We start from the raw sequence: 27,743 nt of genomic DNA on the forward strand, positions 1-27,743 counted from the left end.
ATCCTCTAAAAGGGAAATGTTAAAACGCCAGGACTTATGACCATAAAACCTATTGACATTAAAATCAACAGTAAAATGGAGCGCGTTATGGTCAGATAAAACATTAGTTAAAACATCACACCTAGATGGCAGCGTGTCCTCAGAGCAAAAGATAAAATCAATGCGGGAGCTACAGGTGGCATTACTCCATGTGGCGCCGGCTGTCTCTGGCATGTTGCTATTACATAGCTTGTAAGCGTCTTTCAATCTCATGTCCGTTACCATGTTTTTTAAAATACCAGAAGTTCTATCATAGTTCCTACTTGTACTTACAGACAGCCGGCGCTCACCTCTGAGGACACAGTTAAAATCCCCGGCGAGGATAAGTGGATCCGATGTAGATATATGCAGCTGTAAAATCTCCAACATCCTCGCCCGTTCATTCTTGTCTGGGGAAGCATAGAAGTTTAAAAACTGCCATCTGGTTCCGTCAATAAAAGTCTTAACTAATAAAATGCGTCCTGGTAAAATCTCGCTAATAGAGTCCACTAAAACATTTCCCTTTAAAAGAATGGCGACCCCTGATGATCTGTTTTCATTTGATCCGGACCATACTGATGGTCCGTGCACCCAGTCCAGCTGATATTGTGTGTAGCTGGACTGGTGCGGGATGCCGCACTCCTGCAGGAAGTATACTGAGGCGGTGATGCAGGATAAATAATTAAAAACAGCAACTCTTCTGGTTCTCCTCTTTATCCCACGCACGTTCAGGGAGATCCCTTGTATGCGAGTGGCCATTTCAGGGGACAAAGAAGAAATCCAAACGTACAGTTCATATTAGCATCTTTTCCCACGTCAGGGTACTCACAACTCTTCGCTCCCGGGGGCGGGGGCGTATTCTTCCTCCGGGCGGGCCGATGACAGCTGGTTCGGGTCCGGGGACGTGGAGAACTGACCGCAGACGGCCCCCACACGGGCCATCACGTTGGGGTAATAGTGCTCGCTCCCAGGAGAGCTAAAGGAGAGAGGGGAAAGAGGCAACTGCCACTGGGCATTCAACTCGGGCTCGCTCCCACCAGGGTCTAGATTTTCGGAGAGGACGTCCAGGACGCCCACCACCTCCTCTAGGCTCACCAGGGAGCCTTCCTCGGGAGGCGGCTGACCGCAGGGCAGCTCTTCCGACACATCAGGGGTTCCAGCTCCTCCAGAAGTGGATGCCACCGCTGGCACCACCACCTCCTCGGGAGCCTTCCCCCCCGATTCGTCTTTCGACCCGCCCTTTTTGGTCCTTTTTGGACGCTCTCCTATTAGTTTTTCCTTTTCCGCTACCAAAAGAAGCTTGTCCGCCCAGTCGCGGCGTTTATCCGCATCATTCGAGTGCTTGCCCGCAGCCCTGCCCGCAGTCCTACCGAGCTTGTCCGCACCCTTTTGCGACTTTTTTTGTCGCCTCCTCTCTGCCGCAGAGAGCACAGGTTTAAAGCCTCCAGGGACCTCTCCCAGCGTCCCTGCCCCTCTCTCCTTGTCCGCTCCAGTCTCCATCCCCGCATCGGCCTCTATGTCCGTCTCGTCACCTTTATCCGGTGTTACGTCTGGATCTTGATCTTCAGCACCTGACGTGGGCTCCAGGGATACGTTGTCCTCCTGATCCGAGGCCTCGAAGGGTCGCTCATCGAATTCACAGCCTCCAAACTGCTCCTCCTCATCACCTGCGCCTCTACGAATTTTACAATCCCTGTAGGTATGGTCAGTCTTTTGACAGAAATTGCACTTTTTTGGTAATGGGCACCCTTTAAAATCGTGGTGGGGGCTGCCGCAGTTCCTACACTTACTGTTGCATTTATCAGGTTTGTGCCCATACTTGCCACACTTCCTGCAGAAGTCCGGCATCCCATTAAAAAAGAGGTCACCATTCGCGGTTCCGAGCCTGAAGCGTGCTGGGGGCAAGACCGGTCTGTCGTAGTCGTCTTTGCGTATTCCCACCATGTATTTGCGCTTACAAGTCCAGACACCGCATTCATTGACGATTCTCCCTCTGGGCTCTACGTCATTAAAAAAATACTTGACGAACGCATCAGCTTCAGGATCTGCAATAAAAGGCGAATAAATTTTAACTGTTAGTAACTCTTTATCGTCAAGATGTTTCTTTATAATAATGTTCTCCTTTGCCAACTCTTTATGTATTTTTTTGACCCTATTGAGGGCTGCCTTGTATATCACATTATCCGCAAAAGTGACATCGTAATCCCCTCGCCTGGGATAGTCTTGCACCGCAAGAAGGCAGCCCTTCTGGGTTCCGATTCGCTTCGCAACAATCTCTTCGATCACATACTTTACATTATTCCGCTTGTCGCCACAGTTGAGGGACACTCTCAACGTGTTCTTTAACCTAGCCCACTCTGGGACGTAGGTTAAGTCCGCCATCTTGGTATGACGGTTTCACAAAGACCTTGTCCGCAAATCGCAGGCTTGTCTTTCGCAATGTTCCTCTACTGACCAGGGGCCGAGTAGAGAACTGCTGGGGGGATCGATTCTCGTTCCTCTCAGGACTAAGCCTCCCCCCCTATAGCAGCAGGTGGGTGAAGTCCGGGCAATGAACCCGGACGATCCCACCAGGCCGAGGGGGAGGGTACCTAAGAGGACCTGTAGCACTGGTTTGGACCAAATAACTTGCCACTGAGCAGACAAATCACTTGATCTTTGCCAGAAGGCCGAGAAGCGATGGCAAGCGCTCGGCACCTGTTCTGGCGCCCTTCCGTGTTCACTGTGCACCGCTCAAGGTGTGCACCATGCTGCTGCAGCCCTATTTTGGTTTTTTTTTTGTTTTTTTTTCCTTTCCCTTAATGAAGTAGAAATCAATTAGCTTGTGCAGGTTTTCCCTACCTGCCACCAAAAGTGAAAAAAAAGAAAAGAAAAACTTTTGTGCAAGGCAAAGTGACATGTGCAAATGTTATCTTGTGACGCCAGCGGATTTTGCCGAATTTTGCGAATCTGCATAAACCACTCCCACCGTTTGACCACACCCATTCAAGTGTCCGGTCAAGTGCAAGTTCAGAAATAAATTTATGCCCAAAAATTTTAAAAGAATTCAATGCATTTAAAATTGAATAAAATGGCAGCAAATCAGACACTTTGCAGCAGTAATGTCATTTGCAATCAATCAATCAATCAATCAATCAAAGAAAATAATTAATGAAGTACCTTTCAGGTAGAGTCAGTCACAGCATCAGGCCACGTCCAACTGTCAATTTTCTCTTTGCTAGCTTGCCAGGTGCAGCAATCTTCTCTGTTGGTCGGTCAGTCCTCTGTCTCTTTCTTTCAACTGAATTGGAAAGGGGTGCACCGATCCTGGAAGTAATGCAATACCAGGTCAATGCGTGGAGTGGACAGAGCAAGCTCCGATTCCAGCTCCCTGTTCTAAAAATCCATTTAATATATGGTCCCCAGATAGGGGACGTATCAGATATTAAACTGATAAGAACAGATACTACACTTGATCTTAGCCATAAGGCCGAGAAGCGATGGCAAGCGCTCGGCACCTGTTCTGGCGCCCTTCCGTGTTCACTGTGCACCGCTCAAGGTGTGCACCATGCTGCTGCAGCCCTATTTTGGTTTTTTTTTTGTTTTTTTTTCCTTTCCCTTAATGAAGTAGAAATCAATTAGCTTGTGCAGGTTTTCCCTACCTGCCACCAAAAGTGAAAAAAAAGAAAAGAAAAACTTTTGTGCAAGGCAAAGTGACATGTGCAAATGTTATCTTGTGACGCCAGCGGATTTTGCCGAATTTTGCGAATCTGCATAAACCACTCCCACCGTTTGACCACACCCATTCAAGTGTCCGGTCAAGTGCAAGTTCAGAAATAAATTTATGCCCAAAAATTTTAAAAGAATTCAATGCATTTAAAATTGAATAAAATGGCAGCAAATCAGACACTTTGCAGCAGTAATGTCATTTGCAATCAATCAATCAATCAATCAATCAAAGAAAATAATTAATGAAGTACCTTTCAGGTAGAGTCAGTCACAGCATCAGGCCACGTCCAACTGTCAATTTTCTCTTTGCTAGCTTGCCAGGTGCAGCAATCTTCTCTGTTGGTCGGTCAGTCCTCTGTCTCTTTCTTTCAACTGAATTGGAAAGGGGTGCACCGATCCTGGAAGTAATGCAATACCAGGTCAATGCGTGGAGTGGACAGAGCAAGCTCCGATTCCAGCTCCCTGTTCTAAAAATCCATTTAATATATGGTCCCCAGATAGGGGACGTATCAGATATTAAACTGATAAGAACAGATACTACACTTGATCTTAGCCATAAGGCCGAGAAGCGATGGCAAGCGCTCGGCACCTGTTCTGGCGCCCTTCCGTGTTCACTGTGCACCGCTCAAGGTGTGCACCATGCTGCTGCAGCCCTATTTTGGTTTTTTTTTTGTTTTTTTTTCCTTTCCCTTAATGAAGTAGAAATCAATTAGCTTGTGCAGGTTTTCCCTACCTGCCACCAAAAGTGAAAAAAAAGAAAAGAAAAACTTTTGTGCAAGGCAAAGTGACATGTGCAAATGTTATCTTGTGACGCCAGCGGATTTTGCCGAATTTTGCGAATCTGCATAAACCACTCCCACCGTTTGACCACACCCATTCAAGTGTCCGGTCAAGTGCAAGTTCAGAAATAAATTTATGCCCAAAAATTTTAAAAGAATTCAATGCATTTAAAATTGAATAAAATGGCAGCAAATCAGACACTTTGCAGCAGTAATGTCATTTGCAATCAATCAATCAATCAATCAATCAAAGAAAATAATTAATGAAGTACCTTTCAGGTAGAGTCAGTCACAGCATCAGGCCACGTCCAACTGTCAATTTTCTCTTTGCTAGCTTGCCAGGTGCAGCAATCTTCTCTGTTGGTCGGTCAGTCCTCTGTCTCTTTCTTTCAACTGAATTGGAAAGGGGTGCACCGATCCTGGAAGTAATGCAATACCAGGTCAATGCGTGGAGTGGACAGAGCAAGCTCCGATTCCAGCTCCCTGTTCTAAAAATCCATTTAATATATGGTCCCCAGATAGGGGACGTATCAGATATTAAACTGATAAGAACAGATACTACACTTGATCTTAGCCATAAGGCCGAGAAGCGATGGCAAGCGCTCGGCACCTGTTCTGGCGCCCTTCCGTGTTCACTGTGCACCGCTCAAGGTGTGCACCATGCTGCTGCAGCCCTATTTTGGTTTTTTTTTTGTTTTTTTTTCCTTTCCCTTAATGAAGTAGAAATCAATTAGCTTGTGCAGGTTTTCCCTACCTGCCACCAAAAGTGAAAAAAAAGAAAAGAAAAACTTTTGTGCAAGGCAAAGTGACATGTGCAAATGTTATCTTGTGACGCCAGCGGATTTTGCCGAATTTTGCGAATCTGCATAAACCACTCCCACCGTTTGACCACACCCATTCAAGTGTCCGGTCAAGTGCAAGTTCAGAAATAAATTTATGCCCAAAAATTTTAAAAGAATTCAATGCATTTAAAATTGAATAAAATGGCAGCAAATCAGACACTTTGCAGCAGTAATGTCATTTGCAATCAATCAATCAATCAATCAATCAAAGAAAATAATTAATGAAGTACCTTTCAGGTAGAGTCAGTCACAGCATCAGGCCACGTCCAACTGTCAATTTTCTCTTTGCTAGCTTGCCAGGTGCAGCAATCTTCTCTGTTGGTCGGTCAGTCCTCTGTCTCTTTCTTTCAACTGAATTGGAAAGGGGTGCACCGATCCTGGAAGTAATGCAATACCAGGTCAATGCGTGGAGTGGACAGAGCAAGCTCCGATTCCAGCTCCCTGTTCTAAAAATCCATTTAATATATGGTCCCCAGATAGGGGACGTATCAGATATTAAACTGATAAGAACAGATACTACACTTGATCTTAGCCATAAGGCCGAGAAGCGATGGCAAGCGCTCGGCACCTGTTCTGGCGCCCTTCCGTGTTCACTGTGCACCGCTCAAGGTGTGCACCATGCTGCTGCAGCCCTATTTTGGTTTTTTTTTTGTTTTTTTTTCCTTTCCCTTAATGAAGTAGAAATCAATTAGCTTGTGCAGGTTTTCCCTACCTGCCACCAAAAGTGAAAAAAAAGAAAAGAAAAACTTTTGTGCAAGGCAAAGTGACATGTGCAAATGTTATCTTGTGACGCCAGCGGATTTTGCCGAATTTTGCGAATCTGCATAAACCACTCCCACCGTTTGACCACACCCATTCAAGTGTCCGGTCAAGTGCAAGTTCAGAAATAAATTTATGCCCAAAAATTTTAAAAGAATTCAATGCATTTAAAATTGAATAAAATGGCAGCAAATCAGACACTTTGCAGCAGTAATGTCATTTGCAATCAATCAATCAATCAATCAATCAAAGAAAATAATTAATGAAGTACCTTTCAGGTAGAGTCAGTCACAGCATCAGGCCACGTCCAACTGTCAATTTTCTCTTTGCTAGCTTGCCAGGTGCAGCAATCTTCTCTGTTGGTCGGTCAGTCCTCTGTCTCTTTCTTTCAACTGAATTGGAAAGGGGTGCACCGATCCTGGAAGTAATGCAATACCAGGTCAATGCGTGGAGTGGACAGAGCAAGCTCCGATTCCAGCTCCCTGTTCTAAAAATCCATTTAATATATGGTCCCCAGATAGGGGACGTATCAGATATTAAACTGATAAGAACAGATACTACACTTGATCTTAGCCATAAGGCCGAGAAGCGATGGCAAGCGCTCGGCACCTGTTCTGGCGCCCTTCCGTGTTCACTGTGCACCGCTCAAGGTGTGCACCATGCTGCTGCAGCCCTATTTTGGTTTTTTTTTTGTTTTTTTTTCCTTTCCCTTAATGAAGTAGAAATCAATTAGCTTGTGCAGGTTTTCCCTACCTGCCACCAAAAGTGAAAAAAAAGAAAAGAAAAACTTTTGTGCAAGGCAAAGTGACATGTGCAAATGTTATCTTGTGACGCCAGCGGATTTTGCCGAATTTTGCGAATCTGCATAAACCACTCCCACCGTTTGACCACACCCATTCAAGTGTCCGGTCAAGTGCAAGTTCAGAAATAAATTTATGCCCAAAAATTTTAAAAGAATTCAATGCATTTAAAATTGAATAAAATGGCAGCAAATCAGACACTTTGCAGCAGTAATGTCATTTGCAATCAATCAATCAATCAATCAATCAAAGAAAATAATTAATGAAGTACCTTTCAGGTAGAGTCAGTCACAGCATCAGGCCACGTCCAACTGTCAATTTTCTCTTTGCTAGCTTGCCAGGTGCAGCAATCTTCTCTGTTGGTCGGTCAGTCCTCTGTCTCTTTCTTTCAACTGAATTGGAAAGGGGTGCACCGATCCTGGAAGTAATGCAATACCAGGTCAATGCGTGGAGTGGACAGAGCAAGCTCCGATTCCAGCTCCCTGTTCTAAAAATCCATTTAATATATGGTCCCCAGATAGGGGACGTATCAGATATTAAACTGATAAGAACAGATACTACACTTGATCTTAGCCATAAGGCCGAGAAGCGATGGCAAGCGCTCGGCACCTGTTCTGGCGCCCTTCCGTGTTCACTGTGCACCGCTCAAGGTGTGCACCATGCTGCTGCAGCCCTATTTTGGTTTTTTTTTTGTTTTTTTTTCCTTTCCCTTAATGAAGTAGAAATCAATTAGCTTGTGCAGGTTTTCCCTACCTGCCACCAAAAGTGAAAAAAAAGAAAAGAAAAACTTTTGTGCAAGGCAAAGTGACATGTGCAAATGTTATCTTGTGACGCCAGCGGATTTTGCCGAATTTTGCGAATCTGCATAAACCACTCCCACCGTTTGACCACACCCATTCAAGTGTCCGGTCAAGTGCAAGTTCAGAAATAAATTTATGCCCAAAAATTTTAAAAGAATTCAATGCATTTAAAATTGAATAAAATGGCAGCAAATCAGACACTTTGCAGCAGTAATGTCATTTGCAATCAATCAATCAATCAATCAATCAAAGAAAATAATTAATGAAGTACCTTTCAGGTAGAGTCAGTCACAGCATCAGGCCACGTCCAACTGTCAATTTTCTCTTTGCTAGCTTGCCAGGTGCAGCAATCTTCTCTGTTGGTCGGTCAGTCCTCTGTCTCTTTCTTTCAACTGAATTGGAAAGGGGTGCACCGATCCTGGAAGTAATGCAATACCAGGTCAATGCGTGGAGTGGACAGAGCAAGCTCCGATTCCAGCTCCCTGTTCTAAAAATCCATTTAATATATGGTCCCCAGATAGGGGACGTATCAGATATTAAACTGATAAGAACAGATACTACACTTGATCTTAGCCATAAGGCCGAGAAGCGATGGCAAGCGCTCGGCACCTGTTCTGGCGCCCTTCCGTGTTCACTGTGCACCGCTCAAGGTGTGCACCATGCTGCTGCAGCCCTATTTTGGTTTTTTTTTTGTTTTTTTTTCCTTTCCCTTAATGAAGTAGAAATCAATTAGCTTGTGCAGGTTTTCCCTACCTGCCACCAAAAGTGAAAAAAAAGAAAAGAAAAACTTTTGTGCAAGGCAAAGTGACATGTGCAAATGTTATCTTGTGACGCCAGCGGATTTTGCCGAATTTTGCGAATCTGCATAAACCACTCCCACCGTTTGACCACACCCATTCAAGTGTCCGGTCAAGTGCAAGTTCAGAAATAAATTTATGCCCAAAAATTTTAAAAGAATTCAATGCATTTAAAATTGAATAAAATGGCAGCAAATCAGACACTTTGCAGCAGTAATGTCATTTGCAATCAATCAATCAATCAATCAATCAAAGAAAATAATTAATGAAGTACCTTTCAGGTAGAGTCAGTCACAGCATCAGGCCACGTCCAACTGTCAATTTTCTCTTTGCTAGCTTGCCAGGTGCAGCAATCTTCTCTGTTGGTCGGTCAGTCCTCTGTCTCTTTCTTTCAACTGAATTGGAAAGGGGTGCACCGATCCTGGAAGTAATGCAATACCAGGTCAATGCGTGGAGTGGACAGAGCAAGCTCCGATTCCAGCTCCCTGTTCTAAAAATCCATTTAATATATGGTCCCCAGATAGGGGACGTATCAGATATTAAACTGATAAGAACAGATACTACACTTGATCTTAGCCATAAGGCCGAGAAGCGATGGCAAGCGCTCGGCACCTGTTCTGGCGCCCTTCCGTGTTCACTGTGCACCGCTCAAGGTGTGCACCATGCTGCTGCAGCCCTATTTTGGTTTTTTTTTTGTTTTTTTTTCCTTTCCCTTAATGAAGTAGAAATCAATTAGCTTGTGCAGGTTTTCCCTACCTGCCACCAAAAGTGAAAAAAAAGAAAAGAAAAACTTTTGTGCAAGGCAAAGTGACATGTGCAAATGTTATCTTGTGACGCCAGCGGATTTTGCCGAATTTTGCGAATCTGCATAAACCACTCCCACCGTTTGACCACACCCATTCAAGTGTCCGGTCAAGTGCAAGTTCAGAAATAAATTTATGCCCAAAAATTTTAAAAGAATTCAATGCATTTAAAATTGAATAAAATGGCAGCAAATCAGACACTTTGCAGCAGTAATGTCATTTGCAATCAATCAATCAATCAATCAATCAAAGAAAATAATTAATGAAGTACCTTTCAGGTAGAGTCAGTCACAGCATCAGGCCACGTCCAACTGTCAATTTTCTCTTTGCTAGCTTGCCAGGTGCAGCAATCTTCTCTGTTGGTCGGTCAGTCCTCTGTCTCTTTCTTTCAACTGAATTGGAAAGGGGTGCACCGATCCTGGAAGTAATGCAATACCAGGTCAATGCGTGGAGTGGACAGAGCAAGCTCCGATTCCAGCTCCCTGTTCTAAAAATCCATTTAATATATGGTCCCCAGATAGGGGACGTATCAGATATTAAACTGATAAGAACAGATACTACACTTGATCTTAGCCATAAGGCCGAGAAGCGATGGCAAGCGCTCGGCACCTGTTCTGGCGCCCTTCCGTGTTCACTGTGCACCGCTCAAGGTGTGCACCATGCTGCTGCAGCCCTATTTTGGTTTTTTTTTTGTTTTTTTTTCCTTTCCCTTAATGAAGTAGAAATCAATTAGCTTGTGCAGGTTTTCCCTACCTGCCACCAAAAGTGAAAAAAAAGAAAAGAAAAACTTTTGTGCAAGGCAAAGTGACATGTGCAAATGTTATCTTGTGACGCCAGCGGATTTTGCCGAATTTTGCGAATCTGCATAAACCACTCCCACCGTTTGACCACACCCATTCAAGTGTCCGGTCAAGTGCAAGTTCAGAAATAAATTTATGCCCAAAAATTTTAAAAGAATTCAATGCATTTAAAATTGAATAAAATGGCAGCAAATCAGACACTTTGCAGCAGTAATGTCATTTGCAATCAATCAATCAATCAATCAATCAAAGAAAATAATTAATGAAGTACCTTTCAGGTAGAGTCAGTCACAGCATCAGGCCACGTCCAACTGTCAATTTTCTCTTTGCTAGCTTGCCAGGTGCAGCAATCTTCTCTGTTGGTCGGTCAGTCCTCTGTCTCTTTCTTTCAACTGAATTGGAAAGGGGTGCACCGATCCTGGAAGTAATGCAATACCAGGTCAATGCGTGGAGTGGACAGAGCAAGCTCCGATTCCAGCTCCCTGTTCTAAAAATCCATTTAATATATGGTCCCCAGATAGGGGACGTATCAGATATTAAACTGATAAGAACAGATACTACACTTGATCTTAGCCATAAGGCCGAGAAGCGATGGCAAGCGCTCGGCACCTGTTCTGGCGCCCTTCCGTGTTCACTGTGCACCGCTCAAGGTGTGCACCATGCTGCTGCAGCCCTATTTTGGTTTTTTTTTTGTTTTTTTTTCCTTTCCCTTAATGAAGTAGAAATCAATTAGCTTGTGCAGGTTTTCCCTACCTGCCACCAAAAGTGAAAAAAAAGAAAAGAAAAACTTTTGTGCAAGGCAAAGTGACATGTGCAAATGTTATCTTGTGACGCCAGCGGATTTTGCCGAATTTTGCGAATCTGCATAAACCACTCCCACCGTTTGACCACACCCATTCAAGTGTCCGGTCAAGTGCAAGTTCAGAAATAAATTTATGCCCAAAAATTTTAAAAGAATTCAATGCATTTAAAATTGAATAAAATGGCAGCAAATCAGACACTTTGCAGCAGTAATGTCATTTGCAATCAATCAATCAATCAATCAATCAAAGAAAATAATTAATGAAGTACCTTTCAGGTAGAGTCAGTCACAGCATCAGGCCACGTCCAACTGTCAATTTTCTCTTTGCTAGCTTGCCAGGTGCAGCAATCTTCTCTGTTGGTCGGTCAGTCCTCTGTCTCTTTCTTTCAACTGAATTGGAAAGGGGTGCACCGATCCTGGAAGTAATGCAATACCAGGTCAATGCGTGGAGTGGACAGAGCAAGCTCCGATTCCAGCTCCCTGTTCTAAAAATCCATTTAATATATGGTCCCCAGATAGGGGACGTATCAGATATTAAACTGATAAGAACAGATACTACACTTGATCTTAGCCATAAGGCCGAGAAGCGATGGCAAGCGCTCGGCACCTGTTCTGGCGCCCTTCCGTGTTCACTGTGCACCGCTCAAGGTGTGCACCATGCTGCTGCAGCCCTATTTTGGTTTTTTTTTTGTTTTTTTTTCCTTTCCCTTAATGAAGTAGAAATCAATTAGCTTGTGCAGGTTTTCCCTACCTGCCACCAAAAGTGAAAAAAAAGAAAAGAAAAACTTTTGTGCAAGGCAAAGTGACATGTGCAAATGTTATCTTGTGACGCCAGCGGATTTTGCCGAATTTTGCGAATCTGCATAAACCACTCCCACCGTTTGACCACACCCATTCAAGTGTCCGGTCAAGTGCAAGTTCAGAAATAAATTTATGCCCAAAAATTTTAAAAGAATTCAATGCATTTAAAATTGAATAAAATGGCAGCAAATCAGACACTTTGCAGCAGTAATGTCATTTGCAATCAATCAATCAATCAATCAATCAAAGAAAATAATTAATGAAGTACCTTTCAGGTAGAGTCAGTCACAGCATCAGGCCACGTCCAACTGTCAATTTTCTCTTTGCTAGCTTGCCAGGTGCAGCAATCTTCTCTGTTGGTCGGTCAGTCCTCTGTCTCTTTCTTTCAACTGAATTGGAAAGGGGTGCACCGATCCTGGAAGTAATGCAATACCAGGTCAATGCGTGGAGTGGACAGAGCAAGCTCCGATTCCAGCTCCCTGTTCTAAAAATCCATTTAATATATGGTCCCCAGATAGGGGACGTATCAGATATTAAACTGATAAGAACAGATACTACACTTGATCTTAGCCATAAGGCCGAGAAGCGATGGCAAGCGCTCGGCACCTGTTCTGGCGCCCTTCCGTGTTCACTGTGCACCGCTCAAGGTGTGCACCATGCTGCTGCAGCCCTATTTTGGTTTTTTTTTTGTTTTTTTTTCCTTTCCCTTAATGAAGTAGAAATCAATTAGCTTGTGCAGGTTTTCCCTACCTGCCACCAAAAGTGAAAAAAAAGAAAAGAAAAACTTTTGTGCAAGGCAAAGTGACATGTGCAAATGTTATCTTGTGACGCCAGCGGATTTTGCCGAATTTTGCGAATCTGCATAAACCACTCCCACCGTTTGACCACACCCATTCAAGTGTCCGGTCAAGTGCAAGTTCAGAAATAAATTTATGCCCAAAAATTTTAAAAGAATTCAATGCATTTAAAATTGAATAAAATGGCAGCAAATCAGACACTTTGCAGCAGTAATGTCATTTGCAATCAATCAATCAATCAATCAATCAAAGAAAATAATTAATGAAGTACCTTTCAGGTAGAGTCAGTCACAGCATCAGGCCACGTCCAACTGTCAATTTTCTCTTTGCTAGCTTGCCAGGTGCAGCAATCTTCTCTGTTGGTCGGTCAGTCCTCTGTCTCTTTCTTTCAACTGAATTGGAAAGGGGTGCACCGATCCTGGAAGTAATGCAATACCAGGTCAATGCGTGGAGTGGACAGAGCAAGCTCCGATTCCAGCTCCCTGTTCTAAAAATCCATTTAATATATGGTCCCCAGATAGGGGACGTATCAGATATTAAACTGATAAGAACAGATACTACACTTGATCTTAGCCATAAGGCCGAGAAGCGATGGCAAGCGCTCGGCACCTGTTCTGGCGCCCTTCCGTGTTCACTGTGCACCGCTCAAGGTGTGCACCATGCTGCTGCAGCCCTATTTTGGTTTTTTTTTTTTGTTTTTTTTTCCTTTCCCTTAATGAAGTAGAAATCAATTAGCTTGTGCAGGTTTTCCCTACCTGCCACCAAAAGTGAAAAAAAAGAAAAGAAAAACTTTTGTGCAAGGCAAAGTGACATGTGCAAATGTTATCTTGTGACGCCAGCGGATTTTGCCGAATTTTGCGAATCTGCATAAACCACTCCCACCGTTTGACCACACCCATTCAAGTGTCCGGTCAAGTGCAAGTTCAGAAATAAATTTATGCCCAAAAATTTTAAAAGAATTCAATGCATTTAAAATTGAATAAAATGGCAGCAAATCAGACACTTTGCAGCAGTAATGTCATTTGCAATCAATCAATCAATCAATCAATCAAAGAAAATAATTAATGAAGTACCTTTCAGGTAGAGTCAGTCACAGCATCAGGCCACGTCCAACTGTCAATTTTCTCTTTGCTAGCTTGCCAGGTGCAGCAATCTTCTCTGTTGGTCGGTCAGTCCTCTGTCTCTTTCTTTCAACTGAATTGGAAAGGGGTGCACCGATCCTGGAAGTAATGCAATACCAGGTCAATGCGTGGGAGTGGACAGAGCAAGCTCCGATTCCAGCTCCCTGTTCTAAAAATCCATTTAATATATGGTCCCCAGATAGGGGGACGTATCAGATATTAAACTGATAAGAACAGATACTACACTTGATCTTAGCCATAAGGCCGAGAAGCGATGGCAAGCGCTCGGCACCTGTTCTGGCGCCCTTCCGTGTTCACTGTGCACCGCTCAAGGTGTGCACCATGCTGCTGCAGCCCTATTTTGGTTTTTTTTTTGTTTTTTTTTTCCTTTCCCTTAATGAAGTAGAAATCAATTAGCTTGTGCAGGTTTTTCCCTACCTGCCACCAAAAGTGAAAAAAAAGAAAAGAAAAACTTTTGTGCAAGGCAAAGTGACATGTGCAAATGTTATCTTGTGACGCCAGCGGATTTTGCCGAATTTTGCGAATCTGCATAAACCACTCCCACCGTTTGACCACACCCATTCAAGTGTCCGGTCAAGTGCAAGTTCAGAAATAAATTTATGCCCAAAAATTTTAAAAGAATTCAATGCATTTAAAATTGAATAAAATGGCAGCAAATCAGACACTTTGCAGCAGTAATGTCATTTGCAATCAATCAATCAATCAATCAATCAAAGAAAATAATTAATGAAGTACCTTTCAGGTAGAGTCAGTCACAGCATCAGGCCACGTCCAACTGTCAATTTTCTCTTGCTAGCTTGCCAGGTGCAGCAATCTTCTCTGTTGGTCGGTCAGTCCTCTGTCTCTTTCTTTCAACTGAATTGGAAAGGGGTGCACCGATCCTGGAAGTAATGCAATACCAGGTCAATGCGTGGAGTGGACAGAGCAAGCTCCGATTCCAGCTCCCTGTTCTAAAAATCCATTTAATAATCCCCAGATAGGGGACGTATCAGATATTAAACTGATAAGAACAGATACTACACTTGATCTTAGCCATAAGGCCGAGAAGCGATGGCAAGCGCTCGGCACCTGTTCTGGCGCCCTTCCGTGTTCACTGTGCACCGCTCAAGGTGTGCACCATGCTGCTGCAGCCCTATTTTGGTTTTTTTTTTGTTTTTTTTTCCTTTCCCTTAATGAAGTAGAAATCAATTAGCTTGTGCAGGTTTTCCCTACCTGCCACCAAAAGTGAAAAAAAAGAAAAGAAAAACTTTTGTGCAAGGCAAAGTGACATGTGCAAATGTTATCTTGTGACGCCAGCGGATTTTGCCGAATTTTGCGAATCTGCATAAACCACTCCCACCGTTTGACCACACCCATTCAAGTGTCCGGTCAAGTGCAAGTTCAGAAATAAATTTATGCCCAAAAATTTTAAAAGAATTCAATGCATTTAAAATTGAATAAAATGGCAGCAAATCAGACACTTTGCAGCAGTAATGTCATTTGCAATCAATCAATCAATCAATCAATCAAAGAAAATAATTAATGAAGTACCTTTCAGGTAGAGTCAGTCACAGCATCAGGCCACGTCCAACTGTCAATTTTCTCTTTGCTAGCTTGCCAGGTGCAGCAATCTTCTCTGTTGGTCGGTCAGTCCTCTGTCTCTTTCTTTCAACTGAATTGGAAAGGGGTGCACCGATCCTGGAAGTAATGCAATACCAGGTCAATGCGTGGAGTGGACAGAGCAAGCTCCGATTCCAGCTCCCTGTTCTAAAAATCCATTTAATATATGGTCCCCAGATAGGGGACGTATCAGATATTAAACTGATAAGAACAGATACTACACTTGATCTTAGCCATAAGGCCGAGAAGCGATGGCAAGCGCTCGGCACCTGTTCTGGCGCCCTTCCGTGTTCACTGTGCACCGCTCAAGGTGTGCACCATGCTGCTGCAGCCCTATTTTGGTTTTTTTTTTGTTTTTTTTTCCTTTCCCTTAATGAAGTAGAAATCAATTAGCTTGTGCAGGTTTTCCCTACCTGCCACCAAAAGTGAAAAAAAAGAAAAGAAAAACTTTTGTGCAAGGCAAAGTGACATGTGCAAATGTTATCTTGTGACGCCAGCGGATTTTGCCGAATTTTGCGAATCTGCATAAACCACTCCCACCGTTTGACCACACCCATTCAAGTGTCCGGTCAAGTGCAAGTTCAGAAATAAATTTATGCCCAAAAATTTTAAAAGAATTCAATGCATTTAAAATTGAATAAAATGGCAGCAAATCAGACACTTTGCAGCAGTAATGTCATTTGCAATCAATCAATCAATCAATCAATCAAAGAAAATAATTAATGAAGTACTTTCAGGTAGAGTCAGTCACAGCATCAGGCCACGTCCAACTGTCAATTTTCTCTTTGCTAGCTTGCCAGGTGCAGCAATCTTCTCTGTTGGTCGGTCAGTCCTCTGTCTCTTTCTTTCAACTGAATTGGAAAGGGGTGCACCGATCCTGGAAGTAATGCAATACCAGGTCAATGCGTGGAGTGGACAGAGCAAGCTCCGATTCCAGCTCCCTGTTCTAAAAATCCATTTAATATATGGTCCCCAGATAGGGGACGTATCAGATATTAAACTGATAAGAACAGATACTACACTTGATCTTAGCCATAAGGCCGAGAAGCGATGGCAAGCGCTCGGCACCTGTTCTGGCGCCCTTCCGTGTTCACTGTGCACCGCTCAAGGTGTGCACCATGCTGCTGCAGCCCTATTTTGGTTTTTTTTTTGTTTTTTTTTCCTTTCCCTTAATGAAGTAGAAATCAATTAGCTTGTGCAGGTTTTCCCTACCTGCCACCAAAAGTGAAAAAAAAGAAAAGAAAAACTTTTGTGCAAGGCAAAGTGACATGTGCAAATGTTATCTTGTGACGCCAGCGGATTTTGCCGAATTTTGCGAATCTGCATAAACCACTCCCACCGTTTGACCACACCCATTCAAGTGTCCGGTCAAGTGCAAGTTCAGAAATAAATTTATGCCCAAAAATTTTAAAAGAATTCAATGCATTTAAAATTGAATAAAATGGCAGCAAATCAGACACTTTGCAGCAGTAATGTCATTTGCAATCAATCAATCAATCAATCAATCAAAGAAAATAATTAATGAAGTACCTTTCAGGTAGAGTCAGTCACAGCATCAGGCCACGTCCAACTGTCAATTTTCTCTTTGCTAGCTTGCCAGGTGCAGCAATCTTCTCTGTTGGTCGGTCAGTCCTCTGTCTCTTTCTTTCAACTGAATTGGAAAGGGGTGCACCGATCCTGGAAGTAATGCAATACCAGGTCAATGCGTGGAGTGGACAGAGCAAGCTCCGATTCCAGCTCCCTGTTCTAAAAATCCATTTAATATATGGTCCCCAGATAGGGGACGTATCAGATATTAAACTGATAAGAACAGATACTACACTTGATCTTAGCCATAAGGCCGAGAAGCGATGGCAAGCGCTCGGCACCTGTTCTGGCGCCCTTCCGTGTTCACTGTGCACCGCTCAAGGTGTGCACCATGCTGCTGCAGCCCTATTTTGGTTTTTTTTTTGTTTTTTTTTCCTTTCCCTTAATGAAGTAGAAATCAATTAGCTTGTGCAGGTTTTCCCTACCTGCCACCAAAAGTGAAAAAAAAGAAAAGAAAAACTTTTGTGCAAGGCAAAGTGACATGTGCAAATGTTATCTTGTGACGCCAGCGGATTTTGCCGAATTTTGCGAATCTGCATAAACCACTCCCACCGTTTGACCACACCCATTCAAGTGTCCGGTCAAGTGCAAGTTCAGAAATAAATTTATGCCCAAAAATTTTAAAAGAATTCAATGCATTTAAAATTGAATAAAATGGCAGCAAATCAGACACTTTGCAGCAGTAATGTCATTTGCAATCAATCAATCAATCAATCAATCAAAGAAAATAATTAATGAAGTACCTTTCAGGTAGAGTCAGTCACAGCATCAGGCCACGTCCAACTGTCAATTTTCTCTTTGCTAGCTTGCCAGGTGCAGCAATCTTCTCTGTTGGTCGGTCAGTCCTCTGTCTCTTTCTTTCAACTGAATTGGAAAGGGGTGCACCGATCCTGGAAGTAATGCAATACCAGGTCAATGCGTGGAGTGGACAGAGCAAGCTCCGATTCCAGCTCCCTGTTCTAAAAATCCATTTAATATATGGTCCCCAGATAGGGGACGTATCAGATATTAAACTGATAAGAACAGATACTACACTTGATCTTAGCCATAAGGCCGAGAAGCGATGGCAAGCGCTCGGCACCTGTTCTGGCGCCCTTCCGTGTTCACTGTGCACCGCTCAAGGTGTGCACCATGCTGCTGCAGCCCTATTTTGGTTTTTTTTTTGTTTTTTTTTCCTTTCCCTTAATGAAGTAGAAATCAATTAGCTTGTGCAGGTTTTCCCTACCTGCCACCAAAAGTGAAAAAAAAGAAAAGAAAAACTTTTGTGCAAGGCAAAGTGACATGTGCAAATGTTATCTTGTGACGCCAGCGGATTTTGCCGAATTTTGCGAATCTGCATAAACCACTCCCACCGTTTGACCACACCCATTCAAGTGTCCGGTCAAGTGCAAGTTCAGAAATAAATTTATGCCCAAAAATTTTAAAAGAATTCAATGCATTTAAAATTGAATAAAATGGCAGCAAATCAGACACTTTGCAGCAGTAATGTCATTTGCAATCAATCAATCAATCAATCAATCAATCAAAGAAAATAATTAATGAAGTACCTTTCAGGTAGAGTCAGTCACAGCATCAGGCCACGTCCAACTGTCAATTTTCTCTTTGCTAGCTTGCCAGGTGCAGCAATCTTCTCTGTTGGTCGGTCAGTCCTCTGTCTCTTTCTTTCAACTGAATTGGAAAGGGGTGCACCGATCCTGGAAGTAATGCAATACCAGGTCAATGCGTGGAGTGGACAGAGCAAGCTCCGATTCCAGCTCCCTGTTCTAAAAATCCATTTAATATATGGTCCCCAGATAGGGGACGTATCAGATATTAAACTGATAAGAACAGATACTACACTTGATCTTAGCCATAAGGCCGAGAAGCGATGGCAAGCGCTCGGCACCTGTTCTGGCGCCCTTCCGTGTTCACTGTGCACCGCTCAAGGTGTGCACCATGCTGCTGCAGCCCTATTTTGGTTTTTTTTTTGTTTTTTTTTCCTTTCCCTTAATGAAGTAGAAATCAATTAGCTTGTGCAGGTTTTCCCTACCTGCCACCAAAAGTGAAAAAAAAGAAAAGAAAAACTTTTGTGCAAGGCAAAGTGACATGTGCAAATGTTATCTTGTGACGCCAGCGGATTTTGCCGAATTTTGCGAATCTGCATAAACCACTCCCACCGTTTGACCACACCCATTCAAGTGTCCGGTCAAGTGCAAGTTCAGAAATAAATTTATGCCCAAAAATTTTAAAAGAATTCAATGCATTTAAAATTGAATAAAATGGCAGCAAATCAGACACTTTGCAGCAGTAATGTCATTTGCAATCAATCAATCAATCAATCAATCAAAGAAAATAATTAATGAAGTACCTTTCAGGTAGAGTCAGTCACAGCATCAGGCCACGTCCAACTGTCAATTTTCTCTTTGCTAGCTTGCCAGGTGCAGCAATCTTCTCTGTTGGTCGGTCAGTCCTCTGTCTCTTTCTTTCAACTGAATTGGAAAGGGGTGCACCGATCCTGGAAGTAATGCAATACCAGGTCAATGCGTGGAGTGGACAGAGCAAGCTCCGATTCCAGCTCCCTGTTCTAAAAATCCATTTAATATATGGTCCCCAGATAGGGGACGTATCAGATATTAAACTGATAAGAACAGATACTACACTTGATCTTAGCCATAAGGCCGAGAAGCGATGGCAAGCGCTCGGCACCTGTTCTGGCGCCCTTCCGTGTTCACTGTGCACCGCTCAAGGTGTGCACCATGCTGCTGCAGCCCTATTTTGGTTTTTTTTTTGTTTTTTTTTCCTTTCCCTTAATGAAGTAGAAATCAATTAGCTTGTGCAGGTTTTCCCTACCTGCCACCAAAAGTGAAAAAAAAGAAAAGAAAAACTTTTGTGCAAGGCAAAGTGACATGTGCAAATGTTATCTTGTGACGCCAGCGGATTTTGCCGAATTTTGCGAATCTGCATAAACCACTCCCACCGTTTGACCACACCCATTCAAGTGTCCGGTCAAGTGCAAGTTCAGAAATAAATTTATGCCCAAAAATTTTAAAAGAATTCAATGCATTTAAAATTGAATAAAATGGCAGCAAATCAGACACTTTGCAGCAGTAATGTCATTTGCAATCAATCAATCAATCAATCAATCAAAGAAAATAATTAATGAAGTACCTTTCAGGTAGAGTCAGTCACAGCATCAGGCCACGTCCAACTGTCAATTTTCTCTTTGCTAGCTTGCCAGGTGCAGCAATCTTCTCTGTTGGTCGGTCAGTCCTCTGTCTCTTTCTTTCAACTGAATTGGAAAGGGGTGCACCGATCCTGGAAGTAATGCAATACCAGGTCAATGCGTGGAGTGGACAGAGCAAGCTCCGATTCCAGCTCCCTGTTCTAAAAATCCATTTAATATATGGTCCCCAGATAGGGGACGTATCAGATATTAAACTGATAAGAACAGATACTACACTTGATCTTAGCCATAAGGCCGAGAAGCGATGGCAAGCGCTCGGCACCTGTTCTGGCGCCCTTCCGTGTTCACTGTGCACCGCTCAAGGTGTGCACCATGCTGCTGCAGCCCTATTTTGGTTTTTTTTTTGTTTTTTTTTCCTTTCCCTTAATGAAGTAGAAATCAATTAGCTTGTGCAGGTTTTCCCTACCTGCCACCAAAAGTGAAAAAAAAGAAAAGAAAAACTTTTGTGCAAGGCAAAGTGACATGTGCAAATGTTATCTTGTGACGCCAGCGGATTTTGCCGAATTTTGCGAATCTGCATAAACCACTCCCACCGTTTGACCACACCCATTCAAGTGTCCGGTCAAGTGCAAGTTCAGAAATAAATTTATGCCCAAAAATTTTAAAAGAATTCAATGCATTTAAAATTGAATAAAATGGCAGCAAATCAGACACTTTGCAGCAGTAATGTCATTTGCAATCAATCAATCAATCAATCAATCAAAGAAAATAATTAATGAAGTACCTTTCAGGTAGAGTCAGTCACAGCATCAGGCCACGTCCAACTGTCAATTTTCTCTTTGCTAGCTTGCCAGGTGCAGCAATCTTCTCTGTTGGTCGGTCAGTCCTCTGTCTCTTTCTTTCAACTGAATTGGAAAGGGGTGCACCGATCCTGGAAGTAATGCAATACCAGGTCAATGCGTGGAGTGGACAGAGCAAGCTCCGATTCCAGCTCCCTGTTCTAAAAATCCATTTAATATATGGTCCCCAGATAGGGGACGTATCAGATATTAAACTGATAAGAACAGATACTACACTTGATCTTAGCCATAAGGCCGAGAAGCGATGGCAAGCGCTCGGCACCTGTTCTGGCGCCCTTCCGTGTTCACTGTGCACCGCTCAAGGTGTGCACCATGCTGCTGCAGCCCTATTTTGGTTTTTTTTTTGTTTTTTTTTCCTTTCCCTTAATGAAGTAGAAATCAATTAGCTTGTGCAGGTTTTCCCTACCTGCCACCAAAAGTGAAAAAAAAGAAAAGAAAAACTTTTGTGCAAGGCAAAGTGACATGTGCAAATGTTATCTTGTGACGCCAGCGGATTTTGCCGAATTTTGCGAATCTGCATAAACCACTCCCACCGTTTGACCACACCCATTCAAGTGTCCGGTCAAGTGCAAGTTCAGAAATAAATTTATGCCCAAAAATTTTAAAAGAATTCAATGCATTTAAAATTGAATAAAATGGCAGCAAATCAGACACTTTGCAGCAGTAATGTCATTTGCAATCAATCAATCAATCAATCAATCAAAGAAAATAATTAATGAAGTACCTTTCAGGTAGAGTCAGTCACAGCATCAGGCCACGTCCAACTGTCAATTTTCTCTTTGCTAGCTTGCCAGGTGCAGCAATCTTCTCTGTTGGTCGGTCAGTCCTCTGTCTCTTTCTTTCAACTGAATTGGAAAGGGGTGCACCGATCCTGGAAGTAATGCAATACCAGGTCAATGCGTGGAGTGGACAGAGCAAGCTCCGATTCCAGCTCCCTGTTCTAAAAATCCATTTAATATATGGTCCCCAGATAGGGGACGTATCAGATATTAAACTGATAAGAACAGATACTACACTTGATCTTAGCCATAAGGCCGAGAAGCGATGGCAAGCGCTCGGCACCTGTTCTGGCGCCCTTCCGTGTTCACTGTGCACCGCTCAAGGTGTGCACCATGCTGCTGCAGCCCTATTTTGGTTTTTTTTTTGTTTTTTTTTCCTTTCCCTTAATGAAGTAGAAATCAATTAGCTTGTGCAGGTTTTCCCTACCTGCCACCAAAAGTGAAAAAAAAGAAAAGAAAAACTTTTGTGCAAGGCAAAGTGACATGTGCAAATGTTATCTTGTGACGCCAGCGGATTTTGCCGAATTTTGCGAATCTGCATAAACCACTCCCACCGTTTGACCACACCCATTCAAGTGTCCGGTCAAGTGCAAGTTCAGAAATAAATTTATGCCCAAAAATTTTAAAAGAATTCAATGCATTTAAAATTGAATAAAATGGCAGCAAATCAGACACTTTGCAGCAGTAATGTCATTTGCAATCAATCAATCAATCAATCAATCAAAGAAAATAATTAATGAAGTACCTTTCAGGTAGAGTCAGTCACAGCATCAGGCCACGTCCAACTGTCAATTTTCTCTTTGCTAGCTTGCCAGGTGCAGCAATCTTCTCTGTTGGTCGGTCAGTCCTCTGTCTCTTTCTTTCAACTGAATTGGAAAGGGGTGCACCGATCCTGGAAGTAATGCAATACCAGGTCAATGCGTGGAGTGGACAGAGCAAGCTCCGATTCCAGCTCCCTGTTCTAAAAATCCATTTAATATATGGTCCCCAGATAGGGGACGTATCAGATATTAAACTGATAAGAACAGATACTACACTTGATCTTAGCCATAAGGCCGAGAAGCGATGGCAAGCGCTCGGCACCTGTTCTGGCGCCCTTCCGTGTTCACTGTGCACCGCTCAAGGTGTGCACCATGCTGCTGCAGCCCTATTTTGGTTTTTTTTTTGTTTTTTTTTCCTTTCCCTTAATGAAGTAGAAATCAATTAGCTTGTGCAGGTTTTCCCTACCTGCCACCAAAAGTGAAAAAAAAGAAAAGAAAAACTTTTGTGCAAGGCAAAGTGACATGTGCAAATGTTATCTTGTGACGCCAGCGGATTTTGCCGAATTTTGCGAATCTGCATAAACCACTCCCACCGTTTGACCACACCCATTCAAGTGTCCGGTCAAGTGCAAGTTCAGAAATAAATTTATGCCCAAAAATTTTAAAAGAATTCAATGCATTTAAAATTGAATAAAATGGCAGCAAATCAGACACTTTGCAGCAGTAATGTCATTTGCAATCAATCAATCAATCAATCAATCAAAGAAAATAATTAATGAAGTACCTTTCAGGTAGAGTCAGTCACAGCATCAGGCCACGTCCAACTGTCAATTTTCTCTTTGCTAGCTTGCCAGGTGCAGCAATCTTCTCTGTTGGTCGGTCAGTCCTCTGTCTCTTTCTTTCAACTGAATTGGAAAGGGGTGCACCGATCCTGGAAGTAATGCAATACCAGGTCAATGCGTGGAGTGGACAGAGCAAGCTCCGATTCCAGCTCCCTGTTCTAAAAATCCATTTAATATATGGTCCCCAGATAGGGGACGTATCAGATATTAAACTGATAAGAACAGATACTACACTTGATCTTAGCCATAAGGCCGAGAAGCGATGGCAAGCGCTCGGCACCTGTTCTGGCGCCCTTCCGTGTTCACTGTGCACCGCTCAAGGTGTGCACCATGCTGCTGCAGCCCTATTTTGGTTTTTTTTTGTTTTTTTTTCCTTTCCCTTAATGAAGTAGAAATCAATTAGCTTGTGCAGGTTTTCCCTACCTGCCACCAAAAGTGAAAAAAAAGAAAAGAAAAACTTTTGTGCAAGGCAAAGTGACATGTGCAAATGTTATCTTGTGACGCCAGCGGATTTTGCCGAATTTTGCGAATCTGCATAAACCACTCCCACCGTTTGACCACACCCATTCAAGTGTCCGGTCAAGTGCAAGTTCAGAAATAAATTTATGCCCAAAAATTTTAAAAGAATTCAATGCATTTAAAATTGAATAAAATGGCAGCAAATCAGACACTTTGCAGCAGTAATGTCATTTGCAATCAATCAATCAATCAATCAATCAATCAAAGAAAATAATTAATGAAGTACCTTTCAGGTAGAGTCAGTCACAGCATCAGGCCACGTCCAACTGTCAATTTTCTCTTTGCTAGCTTGCCAGGTGCAGCAATCTTCTCTGTTGGTCGGTCAGTCCTCTGTCTCTTTCTTTCAACTGAATTGGAAAGGGGTGCACCGATCCTGGAAGTAATGCAATACCAGGTCAATGCGTGGAGTGGACAGAGCAAGCTCCGATTCCAGCTCCCTGTTCTAAAAATCCATTTAATATATGGTCCCCAGATAGGGGACGTATCAGATATTAAACTGATAAGAACAGATACTACACTTGATCTTAGCCATAAGGCCGAGAAGCGATGGCAAGCGCTCGGCACCTGTTCTGGCGCCCTTCCGTGTTCACTGTGCACCGCTCAAGGTGTGCACCATGCTGCTGCAGCCCTATTTTGGTTTTTTTTTTGTTTTTTTTTCCTTTCCCTTAATGAAGTAGAAATCAATTAGCTTGTGCAGGTTTTCCCTACCTGCCACCAAAAGTGAAAAAAAAGAAAAGAAAAACTTTTGTGCAAGGCAAAGTGACATGTGCAAATGTTATCTTGTGACGCCAGCGGATTTTGCCGAATTTTGCGAATCTGCATAAACCACTCCCACCGTTTGACCACACCCATTCAAGTGTCCGGTCAAGTGCAAGTTCAGAAATAAATTTATGCCCAAAAATTTTAAAAGAATTCAATGCATTTAAAATTGAATAAAATGGCAGCAAATCAGACACTTTGCAGCAGTAATGTCATTTGCAATCAATCAATCAATCAATCAATCAAAGAAAATAATTAATGAAGTACCTTTCAGGTAGAGTCAGTCACAGCATCAGGCCACGTCCAACTGTCAATTTTCTCTTTGCTAGCTTGCCAGGTGCAGCAATCTTCTCTGTTGGTCGGTCAGTCCTCTGTCTCTTTCTTTCAACTGAATTGGAAAGGGGTGCACCGATCCTGGAAGTAATGCAATACCAGGTCAATGCGTGGAGTGGACAGAGCAAGCTCCGATTCCAGCTCCCTGTTCTAAAAATCCATTTAATATATGGTCCCCAGATAGGGGACGTATCAGATATTAAACTGATAAGAACAGATACTACACTTGATCTTAGCCATAAGGCCGAGAAGCGATGGCAAGCGCTCGGCACCTGTTCTGGCGCCCTTCCGTGTTCACTGTGCACCGCTCAAGGTGTGCACCATGCTGCTGCAGCCCTATTTTGGTTTTTTTTTTGTTTTTTTTTCCTTTCCCTTAATGAAGTAGAAATCAATTAGCTTGTGCAGGTTTTCCCTACCTGCCACCAAAAGTGAAAAAAAAGAAAAGAAAAACTTTTGTGCAAGGCAAAGTGACATGTGCAAATGTTATCTTGTGACGCCAGCGGATTTTGCCGAATTTTGCGAATCTGCATAAACCACTCCCACCGTTTGACCACACCCATTCAAGTGTCCGGTCAAGTGCAAGTTCAGAAATAAATTTATGCCCAAAAATTTTAAAAGAATTCAATGCATTTAAAATTGAATAAAATGGCAGCAAATCAGACACTTTGCAGCAGTAATGTCATTTGCAATCAATCAATCAATCAATCAATCAAAGAAAATAATTAATGAAGTACCTTTCAGGTAGAGTCAGTCACAGCATCAGGCCACGTCCAACTGTCAATTTTCTCTTTGCTAGCTTGCCAGGTGCAGCAATCTTCTCTGTTGGTCGGTCAGTCCTCTGTCTCTTTCTTTCAACTGAATTGGAAAGGGGTGCACCGATCCTGGAAGTAATGCAATACCAGGTCAATGCGTGGAGTGGACAGAGCAAGCTCCGATTCCAGCTCCCTGTTCTAAAAATCCATTTAATATATGGTCCCCAGATAGGGGACGTATCAGATATTAAACTGATAAGAACAGATACTACACTTGATCTTAGCCATAAGGCCGAGAAGCGATGGCAAGCGCTCGGCACCTGTTCTGGCGCCCTTCCGTGTTCACTGTGCACCGCTCAAGGTGTGCACCATGCTGCTGCAGCCCTATTTTGGTTTTTTTTTTGTTTTTTTTTCCTTTCCCTTAATGAAGTAGAAATCAATTAGCTTGTGCAGGTTTTCCCTACCTGCCACCAAAAGTGAAAAAAAAGAAAAGAAAAACTTTTGTGCAAGGCAAAGTGACATGTGCAAATGTTATCTTGTGACGCCAGCGGATTTTGCCGAATTTTGCGAATCTGCATAAACCACTCCCACCGTTTGACCACACCCATTCAAGTGTCCGGTCAAGTGCAAGTTCAGAAATAAATTTATGCCCAAAAATTTTAAAAGAATTCAATGCATTTAAAATTGAATAAAATGGCAGCAAATCAGACACTTTGCAGCAGTAATGTCATTTGCAATCAATCAATCAATCAATCAATCAAAGAAAATAATTAATGAAGTACCTTTCAGGTAGAGTCAGTCACAGCATCAGGCCACGTCCAACTGTCAATTTTCTCTTTGCTAGCTTGCCAGGTGCAGCAATCTTCTCTGTTGGTCGGTCAGTCCTCTGTCTCTTTCTTTCAACTGAATTGGAAAGGGGTGCACCGATCCTGGAAGTAATGCAATACCAGGTCAATGCGTGGAGTGGACAGAGCAAGCTCCGATTCCAGCTCCCTGTTCTAAAAATCCATTTAATATATGGTCCCCAGATAGGGGACGTATCAGATATTAAACTGATAAGAACAGATACTACACTTGATCTTAGCCATAAGGCCGAGAAGCGATGGCAAGCGCTCGGCACCTGTTCTGGCGCCCTTCCGTGTTCACTGTGCACCGCTCAAGGTGTGCACCATGCTGCTGCAGCCCTATTTTGGTTTTTTTTTTGTTTTTTTTTCCTTTCCCTTAATGAAGTAGAAATCAATTAGCTTGTGCAGGTTTTCCCTACCTGCCACCAAAAGTGAAAAAAAAGAAAAGAAAAACTTTTGTGCAAGGCAAAGTGACATGTGCAAATGTTATCTTGTGACGCCAGCGGATTTTGCCGAATTTTGCGAATCTGCATAAACCACTCCCACCGTTTGACCACACCCATTCAAGTGTCCGGTCAAGTGCAAGTTCAGAAATAAATTTATGCCCAAAAATTTTAAAAGAATTCAATGCATTTAAAATTGAATAAAATGGCAGCAAATCAGACACTTTGCAGCAGTAATGTCATTTGCAATCAATCAATCAATCAATCAATCAAAGAAAATAATTAATGAAGTACCTTTCAGGTAGAGTCAGTCACAGCATCAGGCCACGTCCAACTGTCAATTTTCTCTTTGCTAGCTTGCCAGGTGCAGCAATCTTCTCTGTTGGTCGGTCAGTCCTCTGTCTCTTTCTTTCAACTGAATTGGAAAGGGGTGCACCGATCCTGGAAGTAATGCAATACCAGGTCAATGCGTGGAGTGGACAGAGCAAGCTCCGATTCCAGCTCCCTGTTCTAAAAATCCATTTAATATATGGTCCCCAGATAGGGGACGTATCAGATATTAAACTGATAAGAACAGATACTACACTTGATCTTAGCCATAAGGCCGAGAAGCGATGGCAAGCGCTCGGCACCTGTTCTGGCGCCCTTCCGTGTTCACTGTGCACCGCTCAAGGTGTGCACCATGCTGCTGCAGCCCTATTTTGGTTTTTTTTTTTGTTTTTTTTTTCCTTTCCCTTAATGAAGTAGAAATCAATTAGCTTGTGCAGGTTTTCCCTACCTGCCACCAAAAGTGAAAAAAAAGAAAAGAAAAACTTTTGTGCAAGGCAAAGTGACATGTGCAAATGTTATCTTA

The 27,743-nt window shown here is 42.9% G+C and overlaps 31 non-coding genes across 31 annotated transcripts; all 31 read right to left on the bottom strand.

Moving 5' to 3' along the window:
- Positions 1-3,308: 3,308 nt before the first annotated feature.
- On the bottom strand, positions 3,309-3,499 carry LOC142186567 (U2 spliceosomal RNA). Its single transcript, XR_012712142.1, has one exon. It is a non-coding gene; the product is annotated as a U2 spliceosomal RNA (small nuclear RNA).
- A 609-nt stretch (positions 3,500-4,108) lies between these two features.
- LOC142186568 (U2 spliceosomal RNA) lies at positions 4,109-4,299 on the bottom strand. The gene has a single exon (XR_012712143.1). It is a non-coding gene; the product is annotated as a U2 spliceosomal RNA (small nuclear RNA).
- Positions 4,300-4,908: 609 nt separating this feature from the next.
- LOC142186569 (U2 spliceosomal RNA) lies at positions 4,909-5,099 on the bottom strand. The gene has a single exon (XR_012712144.1). It is a non-coding gene; the product is annotated as a U2 spliceosomal RNA (small nuclear RNA).
- A 609-nt stretch (positions 5,100-5,708) lies between these two features.
- LOC142186570 (U2 spliceosomal RNA) lies at positions 5,709-5,899 on the bottom strand. The gene has a single exon (XR_012712145.1). It is a non-coding gene; the product is annotated as a U2 spliceosomal RNA (small nuclear RNA).
- Positions 5,900-6,508: 609 nt separating this feature from the next.
- LOC142186572 (U2 spliceosomal RNA) lies at positions 6,509-6,699 on the bottom strand. Its single transcript, XR_012712147.1, has one exon. It is a non-coding gene; the product is annotated as a U2 spliceosomal RNA (small nuclear RNA).
- A 609-nt stretch (positions 6,700-7,308) lies between these two features.
- Positions 7,309-7,499, bottom strand: LOC142186573 (U2 spliceosomal RNA). Its single transcript, XR_012712148.1, has one exon. It is a non-coding gene; the product is annotated as a U2 spliceosomal RNA (small nuclear RNA).
- A 609-nt stretch (positions 7,500-8,108) lies between these two features.
- Positions 8,109-8,299, bottom strand: LOC142186574 (U2 spliceosomal RNA). The gene has a single exon (XR_012712149.1). It is a non-coding gene; the product is annotated as a U2 spliceosomal RNA (small nuclear RNA).
- A 609-nt stretch (positions 8,300-8,908) lies between these two features.
- On the bottom strand, positions 8,909-9,099 carry LOC142186575 (U2 spliceosomal RNA). The gene has a single exon (XR_012712150.1). It is a non-coding gene; the product is annotated as a U2 spliceosomal RNA (small nuclear RNA).
- Positions 9,100-9,708: 609 nt separating this feature from the next.
- Positions 9,709-9,899, bottom strand: LOC142186576 (U2 spliceosomal RNA). Its single transcript, XR_012712151.1, has one exon. It is a non-coding gene; the product is annotated as a U2 spliceosomal RNA (small nuclear RNA).
- Positions 9,900-10,508: 609 nt separating this feature from the next.
- On the bottom strand, positions 10,509-10,699 carry LOC142186577 (U2 spliceosomal RNA). Its single transcript, XR_012712152.1, has one exon. It is a non-coding gene; the product is annotated as a U2 spliceosomal RNA (small nuclear RNA).
- Positions 10,700-11,308: 609 nt separating this feature from the next.
- On the bottom strand, positions 11,309-11,499 carry LOC142186578 (U2 spliceosomal RNA). Its single transcript, XR_012712153.1, has one exon. It is a non-coding gene; the product is annotated as a U2 spliceosomal RNA (small nuclear RNA).
- A 609-nt stretch (positions 11,500-12,108) lies between these two features.
- On the bottom strand, positions 12,109-12,299 carry LOC142186580 (U2 spliceosomal RNA). The gene has a single exon (XR_012712154.1). It is a non-coding gene; the product is annotated as a U2 spliceosomal RNA (small nuclear RNA).
- Positions 12,300-12,908: 609 nt separating this feature from the next.
- LOC142186581 (U2 spliceosomal RNA) lies at positions 12,909-13,099 on the bottom strand. Its single transcript, XR_012712155.1, has one exon. It is a non-coding gene; the product is annotated as a U2 spliceosomal RNA (small nuclear RNA).
- A 611-nt stretch (positions 13,100-13,710) lies between these two features.
- On the bottom strand, positions 13,711-13,903 carry LOC142186603 (U2 spliceosomal RNA). The gene has a single exon (XR_012712175.1). It is a non-coding gene; the product is annotated as a U2 spliceosomal RNA (small nuclear RNA).
- Positions 13,904-14,513: 610 nt separating this feature from the next.
- Positions 14,514-14,700, bottom strand: LOC142186602 (U2 spliceosomal RNA). Its single transcript, XR_012712174.1, has one exon. It is a non-coding gene; the product is annotated as a U2 spliceosomal RNA (small nuclear RNA).
- A 609-nt stretch (positions 14,701-15,309) lies between these two features.
- On the bottom strand, positions 15,310-15,500 carry LOC142186582 (U2 spliceosomal RNA). Its single transcript, XR_012712156.1, has one exon. It is a non-coding gene; the product is annotated as a U2 spliceosomal RNA (small nuclear RNA).
- A 608-nt stretch (positions 15,501-16,108) lies between these two features.
- Positions 16,109-16,299, bottom strand: LOC142186584 (U2 spliceosomal RNA). Its single transcript, XR_012712158.1, has one exon. It is a non-coding gene; the product is annotated as a U2 spliceosomal RNA (small nuclear RNA).
- A 609-nt stretch (positions 16,300-16,908) lies between these two features.
- On the bottom strand, positions 16,909-17,099 carry LOC142186587 (U2 spliceosomal RNA). The gene has a single exon (XR_012712159.1). It is a non-coding gene; the product is annotated as a U2 spliceosomal RNA (small nuclear RNA).
- A 609-nt stretch (positions 17,100-17,708) lies between these two features.
- LOC142186588 (U2 spliceosomal RNA) lies at positions 17,709-17,899 on the bottom strand. The gene has a single exon (XR_012712160.1). It is a non-coding gene; the product is annotated as a U2 spliceosomal RNA (small nuclear RNA).
- A 613-nt stretch (positions 17,900-18,512) lies between these two features.
- Positions 18,513-18,703, bottom strand: LOC142186589 (U2 spliceosomal RNA). The gene has a single exon (XR_012712161.1). It is a non-coding gene; the product is annotated as a U2 spliceosomal RNA (small nuclear RNA).
- Positions 18,704-19,312: 609 nt separating this feature from the next.
- LOC142186590 (U2 spliceosomal RNA) lies at positions 19,313-19,503 on the bottom strand. The gene has a single exon (XR_012712162.1). It is a non-coding gene; the product is annotated as a U2 spliceosomal RNA (small nuclear RNA).
- Positions 19,504-20,112: 609 nt separating this feature from the next.
- On the bottom strand, positions 20,113-20,303 carry LOC142186591 (U2 spliceosomal RNA). Its single transcript, XR_012712163.1, has one exon. It is a non-coding gene; the product is annotated as a U2 spliceosomal RNA (small nuclear RNA).
- Positions 20,304-20,912: 609 nt separating this feature from the next.
- On the bottom strand, positions 20,913-21,103 carry LOC142186592 (U2 spliceosomal RNA). The gene has a single exon (XR_012712164.1). It is a non-coding gene; the product is annotated as a U2 spliceosomal RNA (small nuclear RNA).
- A 609-nt stretch (positions 21,104-21,712) lies between these two features.
- On the bottom strand, positions 21,713-21,903 carry LOC142186593 (U2 spliceosomal RNA). Its single transcript, XR_012712165.1, has one exon. It is a non-coding gene; the product is annotated as a U2 spliceosomal RNA (small nuclear RNA).
- Positions 21,904-22,512: 609 nt separating this feature from the next.
- Positions 22,513-22,703, bottom strand: LOC142186594 (U2 spliceosomal RNA). Its single transcript, XR_012712166.1, has one exon. It is a non-coding gene; the product is annotated as a U2 spliceosomal RNA (small nuclear RNA).
- A 609-nt stretch (positions 22,704-23,312) lies between these two features.
- Positions 23,313-23,503, bottom strand: LOC142186595 (U2 spliceosomal RNA). Its single transcript, XR_012712167.1, has one exon. It is a non-coding gene; the product is annotated as a U2 spliceosomal RNA (small nuclear RNA).
- A 612-nt stretch (positions 23,504-24,115) lies between these two features.
- LOC142186597 (U2 spliceosomal RNA) lies at positions 24,116-24,306 on the bottom strand. Its single transcript, XR_012712169.1, has one exon. It is a non-coding gene; the product is annotated as a U2 spliceosomal RNA (small nuclear RNA).
- A 609-nt stretch (positions 24,307-24,915) lies between these two features.
- Positions 24,916-25,106, bottom strand: LOC142186598 (U2 spliceosomal RNA). Its single transcript, XR_012712170.1, has one exon. It is a non-coding gene; the product is annotated as a U2 spliceosomal RNA (small nuclear RNA).
- A 609-nt stretch (positions 25,107-25,715) lies between these two features.
- Positions 25,716-25,906, bottom strand: LOC142186599 (U2 spliceosomal RNA). The gene has a single exon (XR_012712171.1). It is a non-coding gene; the product is annotated as a U2 spliceosomal RNA (small nuclear RNA).
- A 609-nt stretch (positions 25,907-26,515) lies between these two features.
- Positions 26,516-26,706, bottom strand: LOC142186600 (U2 spliceosomal RNA). The gene has a single exon (XR_012712172.1). It is a non-coding gene; the product is annotated as a U2 spliceosomal RNA (small nuclear RNA).
- Positions 26,707-27,315: 609 nt separating this feature from the next.
- Positions 27,316-27,506, bottom strand: LOC142186601 (U2 spliceosomal RNA). Its single transcript, XR_012712173.1, has one exon. It is a non-coding gene; the product is annotated as a U2 spliceosomal RNA (small nuclear RNA).
- Positions 27,507-27,743: the final 237 nt, after the last annotated feature.

Source organism: Leptodactylus fuscus, unplaced genomic scaffold (assembly GCF_031893055.1).
Source record: "Leptodactylus fuscus isolate aLepFus1 unplaced genomic scaffold, aLepFus1.hap2 HAP2_SCAFFOLD_1074, whole genome shotgun sequence".
NCBI classification, from domain to species: domain Eukaryota; kingdom Metazoa; phylum Chordata; class Amphibia; order Anura; family Leptodactylidae; genus Leptodactylus; species Leptodactylus fuscus.